This window comes from Saccopteryx leptura, chromosome 11, assembly GCF_036850995.1.
Source record: "Saccopteryx leptura isolate mSacLep1 chromosome 11, mSacLep1_pri_phased_curated, whole genome shotgun sequence".
Classification (NCBI taxonomy): domain Eukaryota; kingdom Metazoa; phylum Chordata; class Mammalia; order Chiroptera; family Emballonuridae; genus Saccopteryx; species Saccopteryx leptura.
The window spans coordinates 56680163-56693538 of NC_089513.1; the positions used below are offsets into that span (position 1 = coordinate 56680163).

At 45.5% G+C, this 13376-nt stretch overlaps 1 long non-coding RNA gene across 1 annotated transcript in view; it reads left to right on the forward strand.

Moving 5' to 3' along the window:
• Positions 1–3613: 3613 nt before the first annotated feature.
• LOC136383209 (uncharacterized) overlaps positions 3614–13376 on the forward strand; it is a 51872-nt gene continuing 42109 nt past the window's right edge. The window contains exons 1-2 of the long non-coding RNA XR_010747376.1: positions 3614–3698; positions 10735–10823. This is a non-coding gene — a long non-coding RNA (uncharacterized lncRNA). The remainder of the gene's footprint in view (positions 3699–10734; positions 10824–13376) is intronic.

Consider the following 13376-nt stretch of genomic DNA (forward strand, 5'->3'; position numbering starts at 1 on the left):
GGGGAAAGTCAGCAGTTGGAAGAAGCCAGCCTCAAGAAAGAAATATAAAATAATGGCAGAACCAGGCAGTGTTAGCCATTTGAGAAATTGGCTCGTTCTTCCAACTAATTTTCCAGCAGAGGAAACTGAAAGCTGAAGTAACCTGACTGATGCCACATCACGAGAAAAGTCAGCCTTCAGAGGCCCGGACGCCCCAGTCCTGGCCGCCCCGCTAGCTTCATCCTCTATAGAACTAAGAGACAGTGAATGAACGGGACGGTGTGCGCATGTGCAGACGCGCACTTGCCCAAAGGTAACATCGTGGCTGTGATTTATACATGACATTCTCGTACAATTATATTATTTAGACATGTTTCGTTTGCCAAAAGATTCCAGAACGAAATGCTTACTCCTTCCTACACTTGCTGCACATCATCCTTTTTCACCCTTGTATGTGCACAGGAAATGAGCTTCTTTCTTAGCTCTTAACTGTCCGAACAAATTCCTGCTGAACAGAGAGGAAAGCTTCAGTGGAAATAAGACTCTTCCATTTCTCATGCATCATATATTTCTTGAGCACTTATTACACGCCAGAGACTATATTAGCCCAGGGACATAGCTAAGAATAAGTCATACTTAGTCTCTGCTCTCGTGAAGTTCTCAGACAAGGACATAGGGTGACACACTATGAGAAGAAGCGTGAATAGTTTCCCACGAGAAAATTGTGGGAAATTATAGCCCAGTGTTCTAAAGGCTATGATGAAGATGTCTGGATGACTAAAGGAGGAGGAGTAATAGTATATCAGGGCTCAGATAAGCAGAACCACTAGGCGATAGAGAAAGAGAGTTGGTTCTGTAATCTGAATGTTTGTGCCCCCCAGAACCCATTTGTTGAAACACCAACATAATGTTATTAGGAGGTAGGGCTTTCAGGAGATGGTTAGGTCATGAGAGTGGGGCCCTCCTACATGGGATTAGTGCTCTTCCTTATAAAAGGGAACTCAGAGAGCTCCCTCAATCCTTCTACCATGTGAAGTGATGGTGAGAAGACAGCCAGCAGTGAGGAAGAGGGTCCTCTCTAGACACCAAATCTACCGGAGCCTTGATCTTGGACTTTCCAGCCTCCAGAACTGTGAAAATACATTTCTGTTGTTTAAAAGCTACCCAGTCTGGGATATTTTGTTACAGAAGTCTGAACTGACTAAGATAGGTGAGTGGATAAATAGATAGATACATTCTTACACAGACGAGAGAGAGTGAGAAAGAGAGAGATTTGGTACAGGAACTGGCCTCCCACAGTTGTGGAAACTAACTAAAAAGCCTTCATAAACCTGTTGTTCTTACATCGGATGCTGGAGCCTGAAGTCCATAAGGAAGACAGTTTGGGAAGGAAAGATGGATGTAAGCAAGGTGGGGAGATAAACCCTGTTGTTGTCTCTGTCCTTGCTGTGGTGTTGGGCACAAGCTAGGTCCTTTCTCATGGACCGAACGCCCACCTGGCCCAGGAGTGGGAGAGGCTGAAGAGGGAGCTGGGAAGCGGGCCGCACCGGCCCAGGCCCTGTCTCATGCTGGTGACGTGAGTGGCGGACAAGACCAGAGGTGTCAGCTCCAGAATGGCCACTGTTTCATCTCCTCCCTCCTCGCCTCCTACAAGAATCTCTTGTGGATCTTCAGGACTAGAAACATACAGGGAAGGGAGTTCTGGGAAATGTGCTGTTTCTACCTAGGCAAGCTGACATTTTTAAACAAACAACAGCCAGCAAGGGTGTGGAGAAAAGGGAACCCTCGTGCACTGTTGATGGGAGTGCAGACTGGGGCAGCCACTGTGGAAGGCAGTGTGGAGTTATCTCAAAACATTAAAAATGAAACTGCTTTATGACCCAGTGATTCCATTTCTGGGAATCTACCCAAAGAAACCCGAAGCACTAATGTGAAAGAATACATACACCTCTATGTTCACTGCAGCGTTATTTACAATCGCCAAGATATGGAAGCAGCCCAAGTGCTCATTAACAGACAAGTGGATGAAAAATTGTGGCACATATATACAATGGAATGCTACTTGGCCATAAAAGAATGAAAAAAAATTTATAACTTTTTTTGTATTGAGTGAAAGGCAAAGAGGCAGACAGACAGACTGCCACATGAGCCACCACCGGGATCCACCCAGCAAGCCCCCCTATGCTACCATGTTCTGCCCATCTGGGGCCACTGCTCCTTTGCTCGGGCAACCAAGGTATTTTGGCACCTGAGGTGAGGCCATGGAGCCATCTTCAGCACCAGGGGATAAGTTGCTTGAACCATTTGAGCCATGGCTGCAGAAGGGAAAGAAAGAGAGAGAAAAGGGAGGGGAGGGTTGGATAAGCAGATGATTGCTTCTCCTGTGTGCGCTGACTGGGAATCGAACCTGAGAACTTCCATAGGCAGGGCCAACACTCTACCACTAAGCCAATTGGCCAGGGCCTAAAAAAGAATGAAATCTTACCATTTGCAACAACAAAGATGGACCTAGAGGCTATTGTGCAGAGTGAAATAAGTTCGACAGAGAAAGAAAGTACTCATATATGAAATCTAAACAACAAAATAAATAAACAAAATATTAATAAAAGCAGACTCATAGATATAGAGAACAAACTGATGGTGGCCAGAAGGGAGGAGGGTTGGAGGGATGGGTGAAAAGGTGATGGGATTAAGAAATACAAATCAGAAGTTACAAAATAGTCACGGGGATGTTAAGTTCAGCGTAAGGAACGTAGTCAATAATATTGCAATAACTACGCATGGTGCCAGGTGGGCACTGGAAATAGCAGGGCAGTATATGATTGTCTAACGACTATGCTGTACACCTGAAACTGGTACAAAATAATATTGAACTTTAGCTACTCAAATTACAACCTCTCCAAACTGATATAGCATAGCCCAGGCACCACCACAAATCACACTGTAGCACAGGCTCATAGGCTCTAGTGTGGCCCAATGCCTCATGTAAGTAGAGACACTCTGATTGGGCCAGATATTCCATGGGCTTAGAGTTAACTCCCAGGAACCAGTCAAAGGCTAGGCCTTTCTTTGGAACAAGTGAGGCTTGAACAACCCAAGCCTGCTGGGTCATCCCTGTACTGCTCACACACACATTTTTGTTCTTCAGTCTTCCAGACTCTAGTTTCCCATGTACAGTGTAAAAGTGAAGTCCTGTGCTGTTTCATTGGCAGCCTAGTCAAGAGGCTTCCCAGGTTAAGACCCATAAATTCTCATTGCCTTCATTTCCTCCTCTGTGAGGTGATAGTAATCATGGCCACTCTGAATTTCCTGAAAGGTGCTATGGAATCAAATGACACCGTGGATAACGAAGCATCATGGACTTGCTAATCCCAGTGCTAACCAAGTGTGGAATTCCACCAGTCAACGAGGGATCTCTGTCTATTTAATGGCCGTTTCCACTTTTCCCCTAGCAGTTATAAAATGGTACTCTGTGCCAGTCACTGTGTCAAGTGCTTATATGGATTATCTTATTTAATCCTCAAATTAGTCTCTGAGGCTAGTACTATTATTATCCTCTTTGAGAGGACCAAGGTTCAGTGAGGTTACCTAAGGTCACATGTCTCATTCAATAGCAGAGACAGCTTTTAAGCTGTGCAGACAGAGATAACCAGCGCTAGAAAAACAAAGCTGCATTGATTGTTTGCCAGACAAGGGGAAGCTGCTCCGCTCGCTCAAAGGTGAGTTCAGCGAGTCTCATTTGGTTGAAAGGGAAAGGCTGGATATAGGATAAGAAGAAAAGGCTTCGCTCCAATAAGGTGGGATTCTGAAGGGTGTCATTTGATTGAGGAGAGAATTGTAAAGTGTTCTTTAGAACTGGTCATTGCTCTGCTTTTGCCACAAAGTGCTGTTGTCAAACGGGTCCAAATGGGTTGTGCAATTGAGACTACACAGGCTCAAGAAGAAAAAAAGAAATAAATAAAAACTACAGAGGCTCAGGTCACAGCAGGCAAGTTCATATGCACCTAAAGACTGGGGGCACCCTCCTCTACAGCAGTGGTCCCCAACCCCTGGGCCGTGAACCGGTACCTGTCCGTGGGCCATTTGGTACCTGTCCACAGAGAAAGAATAAATAACTTACATTATTTCTGTTTTATTTATATTTAAGTCTGAACGATGTTTTATTTTTTAAAAATGACTAGATTCCCTCTGTTACATCTGTCTAAGACTCATTCTTGATGCTTGTCTCGGTCACGTGATACATTTATCCGTCCCACCCTAAAGGCCAGTCCGTGAAAATATTTTCTGACATTAAACCGGTCCGTGGCCCAAAAAAGGTTGGGGACCACTGCTCTACAGAACTGGGGCATCTGTCTCCAGGGCTGGAGACCGGGCATCCCCATATTTTAAGGTGACCAACATCCTCCTTTAGGGAGAACAGTCCTTCTTTTGTAAGTTCCATCTTCCCTTGAAAAGTGTCCTCCTACACATTCTCCTTTTTGATATTGGAAGACTAATCTGTAAATGTCTGTATTCGATCAATGCAGAGTCAATCCATTGCGTGTGATGTGACGTATTTGTATTTGACATGATGATTTGTCAAGGATCAGTACAGTGCAGTGAGATGCGATTATGAGACGCTGCGCTCCGCACGAGAGACCTTGAGAGAGCGCGTGAAATACCGAGCACAAATGGCTTTGTGTACTTCTTACTGAAACATGACACGGCACATACGACATTGTAGACTCACGATTATTTCTTTCTCAGTGAATATTCAATCATAGACAGGGAAGCACAATTTATGTTTTATTCATTTATTATCTATTTAATAATTTCTAAATACATATAATTTTATTTACAAGTATTCTCCCAAAATTCAAGTTTTAAAGTGGAAATCTAACCTCAATCCATATCTATTAATAAAGCATTTTGATTAAATAGTTGCATAAAACAGATGTTTTTTAATTAGAAAATGATAAATACACCTGAATATAACTCCAAATTAGTGGTTTTGTTTGATATTTAGTTTTACTAAATGAGTACTTTTTTCTTATAAGTATTATTAAAAATTAATAAGCATGTAAGCATAATTACAATATAAAATATTACAAATGTTTTTATGCATTTATCACATTATAGTGTATTATAGTTGCAATGAATAAAATGTTTCTTTTATTTACAATATTGTTTTCTTTGATTTATTTTTGTCCTCCTTTCTGGTCACCTTACATATCTGAACACCTTTGCTCATTGTATTCCCACCAGCCCCCAGCCCCTAGCAGTTATATAAACTGTCAGGAACCTCAGGCTGGCTTTAGAATTCACATTTTGTCAGTTTTCAATAACATCCTTGCCTTTAGGAAACCTCATTTTTCTTAGAGAACTGAAGAAGTGAATACCAGTGAATGGTAGTGATGTCTTCACCTGCTACATGGTCTCAGGGCTGTTCCAGAGGAGGAAACAACCATCCAGCTGCTACAAAGTAGGAGGAAGACGGAAGTCCTGGCAGGCCCTCCTCTATGCCAGCCGGATGCCCCAATGAATGACACCGACAAATATCCCTGCCATGTTAGGGCAGGTGGATTCTTGAGGGGAGGTGCAGAAGAGGCAGGGAGACAGACTATATGCAATAGAACTTAATAAATAAGAAAGCTACAACAGTAATGACAAAGTGATCAATACTACAGAGAAAAGAAATGAACCATGAAGGAGGATTAGAAGTGCAAGGTGAGGCAGCTGCAGTTTGCAATCCGGTGTTATCTGGAGCACATTACTTAACCTCACCAGCCTCACTTTCTTTTCCGGAAAAATGGGACTAATTCATGCCTTGTAGGGTCACAGCCTTGAGGTGTGTACTGTGTACTGTAACTGCCTGACAATTAGCTTTAGTGTTGGTGATGCAAGTGTCTGACAGTAAACTTTTGATTACTGAGGCATCCACTTCAAAAACGTCCATCTTGCCTGACCAGGTGGTGGCACCAGAGGCAGATTTAACAGCAGGCACACTGGACGTGCGCCCTGGGCCCCAACTTCTGAAGGGCCCCGCAAAACCCCAACTTTACTTTTTTTTTTCTAATGACACCAAGTTTGGTTTCATATGTGCAATTTTAACATTAATAGTACATAGTATTTTTTATTTATTTAAAAATATGGTTAGCATGTAGTTTTATTTTCCCTGTCTCTCTCTTTTTCCCAATATTTTCTTCTGCATCCAGGGCCTCAACTGACTTAATCCTCCTCTGGGTGGCACAGTGGATAGAGTATCAGACTGGGACATGGAGGACCCAGGTTCAAAACCCCAGGGTCACCAGCTTGAGCACAGGCTCACCAGCTTGAGCTTGGGGTCACCAGCTTGAGCGTGGGATCATAGACATGACCCCATGGTCACTGGTTTGAGCCCAAAGGTTGCTGGCTTGAATTCCAAGGTTGCTGGCTTGAGCCCAAGGTCGCTGGCTTGAGCAAGGGGTCATTTGCTCTACTGTAGCCCCCCAGTCAAGGCACATATGTAAAAGCAATCGATGAACAATTAAGGTGCCGCAACAAAGAATTGATGCTTCTCATTTCTCTCCCTTCCTTACTGTACCTATCTGTCCCTCTCTCTAATTCTCTCTGTCAAAAAAAAAATAAATTCCATCTCTAATAAATATATTGCCCACTACACAACTATATAAGGAGCCAGGCCACCCTACTCATGCGGTTTCCCCTGCAGAAAGCCCTGGGTGACCTCAATAGCCGAATGCTTCAGTGACCCTGCTCTTCCCTCCCACGCTTTAATTCCTGCTCTTATGATTTAAATTCACCAATGAAGAGTGAACCGTAGGCACACCCCATCTTCAATTCCAATAAAGACAGAACCCCAGGTGTGTGCTTTCTCCCGCTCCACCTGTGATCTGGCTGTGTGGCTCCAGGCACGTGGTGCACCCTCCGGGACCTGGAAGTAATGACCTTGTTTTTCCAGAGTTCCCCGGCAGCTGGTGTAGCCATGCTTCTTGCAATCATAGGAACTACTAGGGCCGGTCCTAGCATCTACAGATCTGACCCAAGTAGGATGGGCCCAGACAAGTGCCCCAGATGTTCCTCGCTGACAGCATCACTATGGATAGACTGAGAATGACACGAAACCTCTGTCCGCCTTCTTAGGAGAGAGTAACACCAAAGAGTCATTATCTTCACGTTACTCACTGAGTTTTGTATACTGGACACATAGAAAGAAAAGTAGGGAATTTGTGTGATTTATGGAGTTTACATTCCCTCTCCCACCGGCACCACTGAGCCAAGAACTACTTTAAACTAAGGACATTTTGGTCCATAGGAATAGGAAAGGTTTTAAAATCAAGCACACTTGAGATAGAAAACATAGAAACTGAACCCCTCATTGGTCAGGAGGGGTGAGAATGATGAGCCCTGGGGAAAGGTGGAATAAGAAGGTGGTGAGAGCACAGGAGGCTGAAGGCAAGAGAACAAGGAGCTACCAATAAAGAGTACTCTAGTACTCTTCCTGAGTACGAGTACTCTTCCTGAGTACTAGTGGCCAGAGTACTAGTGGCTTTCTGACGGCTTCCAACTGCCCCGACCAAGAGGTGCTCAGTCACCGTTTAATGAAATGCCTGACCTAGGCTAAGTCTATCCAAACAGCGTAGACTTCAAGCCACAGGGCAGGACTGGGGGAATCTCAGTAAAGGTCAAGGGTCAGCTCAGTTTCACGGACTGTGTGTGGTGTGGGAGAAACAGCTTACATGAACTTCCCATGTCAACTTGAGAGCAGAAATCATAAGGCATTAATTGCCCGTGAAAGAGAAAAAAACCTTTTTCTTCCTACTTTTCTAAGTCTTCTGACAGGTTTAGTAATCAAATTAATGGGAGACAGACTGATGGAAGGAAATAACCAAATTTATTACATCTGCACATGCAGGGATTCTATAAGAATATTGACGTGAAGACAAATCAGGCAGCTGAGGCCTGTAGGCCGTTCTGAGCTATGGAGAAGGTGGCTTATAATTGGAGGCTTCAAAGGGCAGGAAGGCAATTCACATGCCGATAGAAATGTGTGATAGATGTTTGCTGGGCCATCTTTAACAATAGGACACAGCAGTAAGTGGTAAGGTCAGAGGTTCTCCCCGTTCTTTTTTATTTTTTGAGAGAGAGAGAGAAAGGGAGAGAGGCAGGACGGGAGAGAGGTGAGAGGCATCACCTTGTAGTTGCAGCACTTTTAGTTGCTCACTGATTGCTTCTCATATGTGCCTTGACCAGGAAGGCTCCAGCTGAGCCAGTGACCTCTTGCTCAAGCCAGTGACCTTGGGCTCAAGCCAGTGATCTTTGGGCTCAAGCCAGTGACCTTGGGATCATGTCTATGATCCCACACTCAATCCAGATGAGCCTACACTTAAGCTGGCGACCTGGGACTTCAGTGTCTCAGGTCAATGCTCTGTCCACTGTACCATCACCAGTCAAGCTCTCCTTGATTCTTTGTTTCTTAAAAATAACCAGCTTAGGCCCTGGCTGGTTGGCTCAGTGGTAGAGCGTCGGCCTGACGTGCAGGAGTCCCGGGTTCGATTCCCGGCCAAGGCACACAGGAGAGGTGCCCATCTGCTTCTCCACCCCTCCCCCTCTCCTTCCTCTCTGTCTCTTCCCCTCCCGCAGCGAGGCTCCATTGGAGCAAAAGATGGCCAGGCGCTGGGGATGGCTCCTTGGCCTCTGCCCCAGGCACTAGAGTGGCTCTGGTTACGGCAGAGCGACGCCCGGATGGGCAGAGCATCGCCCCCTGGTGGGCATGCCGGATGGATCCCGGTCGGGTGCATGCAGGAGTCTGTCTGACTGCCTCCCCGTTTCCAGCTTCAGAAAAAGACAAAAAAAAAAAAAAAAAAAAAAAAAAATAAACAGCTTAAAATATTCAGTAGCCCCCCCCCCCAAAAGAAAGGACATATTTGGGGAAGCAAACTCTACTTCCCTCGCTTTCATGTTTAGTCTGCAGTGGTTGGAAATAAAAACAACTTAGCATGGTCCCAACTGTCTCCCACCCAGGCCAGTTTACACCTTATAACACCATACTTGCATCAGGCCAGCACTGGTTTTGGTTCCAAGGCTATTTAGGCTCAATGTTACTGTGTACTGTTCACTTCTCACAAGTATCATAAGGAACGAATCTATCAAACAACATAGAAATATATTTCTATTTATTTGTATAATAAATTATCTAAATTCATTTTAATTACATCATTTTAAAATTATGCTTTTTACATTTTTTATTTATTGATTTTATTTATTGATTGATTGATTGATTTTAGTGAGAGAGAGAGACAAGAACATAACTCGGTTCCTGTATGTGCCTTGACTGGGGATCAAACTGACAACCTCTGCACTTCAGGACGATGCTCTCACCAACCAAGCTATCTGGCCAAAGCTAAAAATGATGCTTTTCATGACTATCTCTATAAATTCTGGGCCTGGATGAGGGACTCAGATTTAGCAGACGCCATGCAGGGAGCCTGTCCTATTGTCGTGCCAGTTGACAAGGAACTGTCCAATGTAGATGCAGAGTCAAAGGGTGGCTTAGCTTGTCCTCACCATAGGTTACCAGCGGTGGTGGTTGCCCAGCTGGCAATCCACCTGGCTCAGGGGAACCTCCTCAACTGGCCCTGTGAGGCCATGGCTCCACACCTGTACAGATATGAGACGTGACCACATCAAAAATCTTTATAGGCTAGATTAAGAGTACTTGCATCATTTATTTTAAAAAGACTTCAAAGAAACTACAATAACTTTTAGAGCACTTTCGAGTTAATTACGTGTTGTATAGGTCACAGCCATGCTCTTACACTGTGTACGATTCAGTCTACAGACAGTGCTTGGTGGGCACATGAAGGTGACGGTCCTCACAGGTTCTTCAGACGCAGGGTTTGTTCAGAACAACATGGGGACTATTTCAAACGAACTAATCATTGGGATGAGCAACTACCATCTGCCACAGTTGACTTTAACCTGATATATACAGAAAACTGAGATAGTATTCAGCAGCAGTTGGATCCTGGTGCTGACCGTCTCAGTGATGATCCTGAACTACCCTTTTGTGTTTTTTTCTCTTACAACCTGACCTGTGTGCGTGGCTCAGCAGTCTGAGGTACTCACTGCAGAGAGCACTCAGGCCCTTTGCATTTCTCAACATGCAGTACTTAAAGCACAGCTTTTCCACTCCAACTTCACAGAACAAGAGCATTTCAATAGTCCTCATTCCTGCTCTCTTCCTATTGCTGCGTGTCCTGATTCATAAATCCAGGACTCGCGTGTGGCATCCCCAAGGACAGGACCTACGATGGGCAGAAGAGATTCATTAAACGGCCAGGCTTTCACCTTGTGCTACCTGGAGGGTTCTCCTCCATCTTCAACAATGGCCTTTCCCTTTGGGGTTCATTTTTCGTTCTTACTACAGATGTGAGAACCATGAAGAAACACCTGTCCCTGCTCATGAGCTTAATCCTTCTTATAGCTAGACACTGGCTGAGCCCTGGAGAGACATGGTCATTACTGAGCAGGGCAGGGGGGCAGTCAGTCGCTGGGATCTAGGCCACTCTCAGTATCTGACCAAGTTGCTGAGATGTCTGCCAAGGGAAAGAGAGAATTACAATGAGAAGGGAGCTAAAGTCAGGGTCACCATTTCAGTACCAAATGAGAGCAGCTGGAGTGTAGAAGTACCCATGTAAGGACCATCTCAGAGTCTTCAACACCCAGCTGTGGATGAGGAATGGGGGTAAGGAGGGGTTAAAATTTCTCTCTTCAAAGCTGCAGTTAGAAGGGGAACATACCAAGCCCATTTTCGGACCAGAGTGAACACCCTGAGGAGGCCCTACAACAAGACCACTTTCCTGAAGGTAAAACTCTCTTCCTCACTCACCCACCTTTAGTGCTTGGAGCTTCTGTGTTGTTGGCCCTGAGGATTGAGGACACATCAGCCCAGATCCAGCAGAGCTATGAGTGATGGGGTCAAAGAGTGGGATTCTTGACTCATCGATATTATTATTATTACTATTCCAAACTGGCTTCAGAGCAGCAGTCTAATTAAAAGTGGAAAGAGGCCCTGGCCGGTTGGCTCAGCGGTTGAGCGTCGGCCTGGCGTGTAGGAGTCCCAAGTTTGATTCCCGGCCAGAGCACACAGGAGAGGCGCCCATTTGCTTCTCCACCCCTCCCCCTCTCCTTCCTCTCTGTCTCTCTTTTCCCCTCCCACAGCGAGGCTCCATTGGAGCAAGGATGGCCCGGGCACTGGGGATGGCTCTGTGGCCTCTGCCTCAGGCGCTAGAGTGGCTCTGGATGCAACAGAGCAATGCCCCAGAGAGGCAAAGCATCGCCCCCTGGTGGGCATGCCAGGTGGATCCCGGTCGGGCGCATACGGGAGTCTGTCTGACTGCCTCCCCGTTTCCAGCTTCGGAAAAATGGAAAAAAAAAAAAAAAAAGTGGAAAGAAATTCAAAGCAGCCAGCCAGCTCGGTACAAATCCCAACTCCATCACTGACTAGTTGTTTGGCCCATGCCCCTGAACCTCTTATTGTCTCGATCTCCTCACTTGTAAAATGGTAGTCACAGCAGCACCTACTTATAGGGTTGTTACAGCAAACAAGCTTACAATGAACTTGGGGTATAATTCCAGAGTGAGTCAGGGCTGCAGGTTAACAAGCGTGATTCCAAATGTAGCACAAAGGTCCTCAATAAATATTAATTTAATGAATTAAGATCAACAATAAATTCTGCAGGAGTGACAGCTGGAAACAAATGTTCATGGCTGATAAGTTAGGTGCAGAGTGAGTTTTAAAGGGAATCCTGGTATTTGGTGAGCTGCAGTGGCACTGAGTCTCACATGGAGGAAAATTTCTGAAGAGAAATTAATACACAGTTCTGTGGAAATGGCCTTGCCATCAAGATATCTGGGCCCTGGCCGGTTGGCTCAGCGGTAGAGCGTCGGCCTGGCGTGCGGGGGACCCGGGTTCGGTTCCCGGCCAGGGCACACAGGAGAAGCGCCCATCTGCTTCTCCACCCCTTCCCCTCTCCTTCCTCTCTGTCTCTCTCTTCCCCTCCCGCAGCAAGGCTCCATTGGAGCAGAGATGGCCCAGGCACTGGGGATGACTCTGTGGCCTCTGCCTCAGGCGCTAGAATGGCTCTGGATGTAACAGAGCGATGCCCCAGAGGGGCAAAGCATTGCCCCCTGGTGGGCATGCCGGGTGGATCCCGGTCGGGCGCATGCGGGAGTCTGTCTGACTGCCTCCCCGTTTCCAGCTTCGGAAAAATGAAAAAAAAAAAAAAAAGATATCTGAATTCTATTCCTGCTCCTGCTATTAATTTTCTTTGTGGCATTGAACAAGCCCACTTCAGGTTCAGGGTTTTTGTTGTTACTTTTTTCTTTTTTCTTTTCATTTGTCAACTGAAGAAGTTGGACTAGATTATATCTAAGGTTCATGTCCACCCTATGATTCAGTAATGGTCTCTGGTGCTACTGAAAGAAAAACTACTTGTTGAAACAAGTAAAAAGTGATTTTAAGGGGGAAAGAATTTTGTGTCTTATTGAGGAATATGCCTAATTTTCACCAGGGTAAAATGTTCGCCATTGTGTGCCTTTAATCCCATTCTCATTGTCATTATTGCCACCACTCACTGCTCACTGTGTGCAGACTGTGCACTACAGCATGTTACACACATTGTTTTAGTCCATCCTCTCAACAATTCTTAGTAGTTTATGAGATCCATTAAAAAAAAAAACCCAGAGATTTCTTTTCCCCACAAAAAAGGATCGGATAACCAGGGATTACGTGACTGAAAGCTACCATTTATTAGTAGTCTTCCACATGCCAGGTGCTTTCTGTACCTTTTCCTGATAACAAACCTGCAGAGTGGGTAATACAAGTCCTGAGTTAGTCTTTAAGTGCTCTGAAATAAATTACCACACACTTAGTGTTTTAAATCAGCGCATTTCTGTGAGTTAGGAGTCCAGCATGGTTTAGCTGGGTCCTCTGCTTACGGCCTCACAAGGCTGCAGTCAGGGTGTCAGCTGGGCTGTGACCTCATCTCACTCGTGTCATCCTCCAGGACCACTGCTGGTTCCCCACACCCTCAGACAGCCTGCCCCTGAACGGACAGCCCAAGTTCCCTGCAGTTGTCCCACTGAAGTCCCTACTTTCTGGCTAGCTGTCAACTAGAGCCATCCTCTGGCACGTGGTCTTCTCTGCAACAGGGCGGTTTGCTTCCTCATGGCCATCAGGACCTTCCCAACTTCTTTTTTTTTTTTTAATTTATTTATTCATTTTAAAGAAGAGAGAGAGAAGGGGGAGGAGCAGGAAGCATCAACTCCCATATGTGCCTTGACCGGGGCAAGCCCAGGGTTTTGAACTGGCAACCTCAGCATTCCAGGTCAACACTTTATCCACTGCGCCACCACAG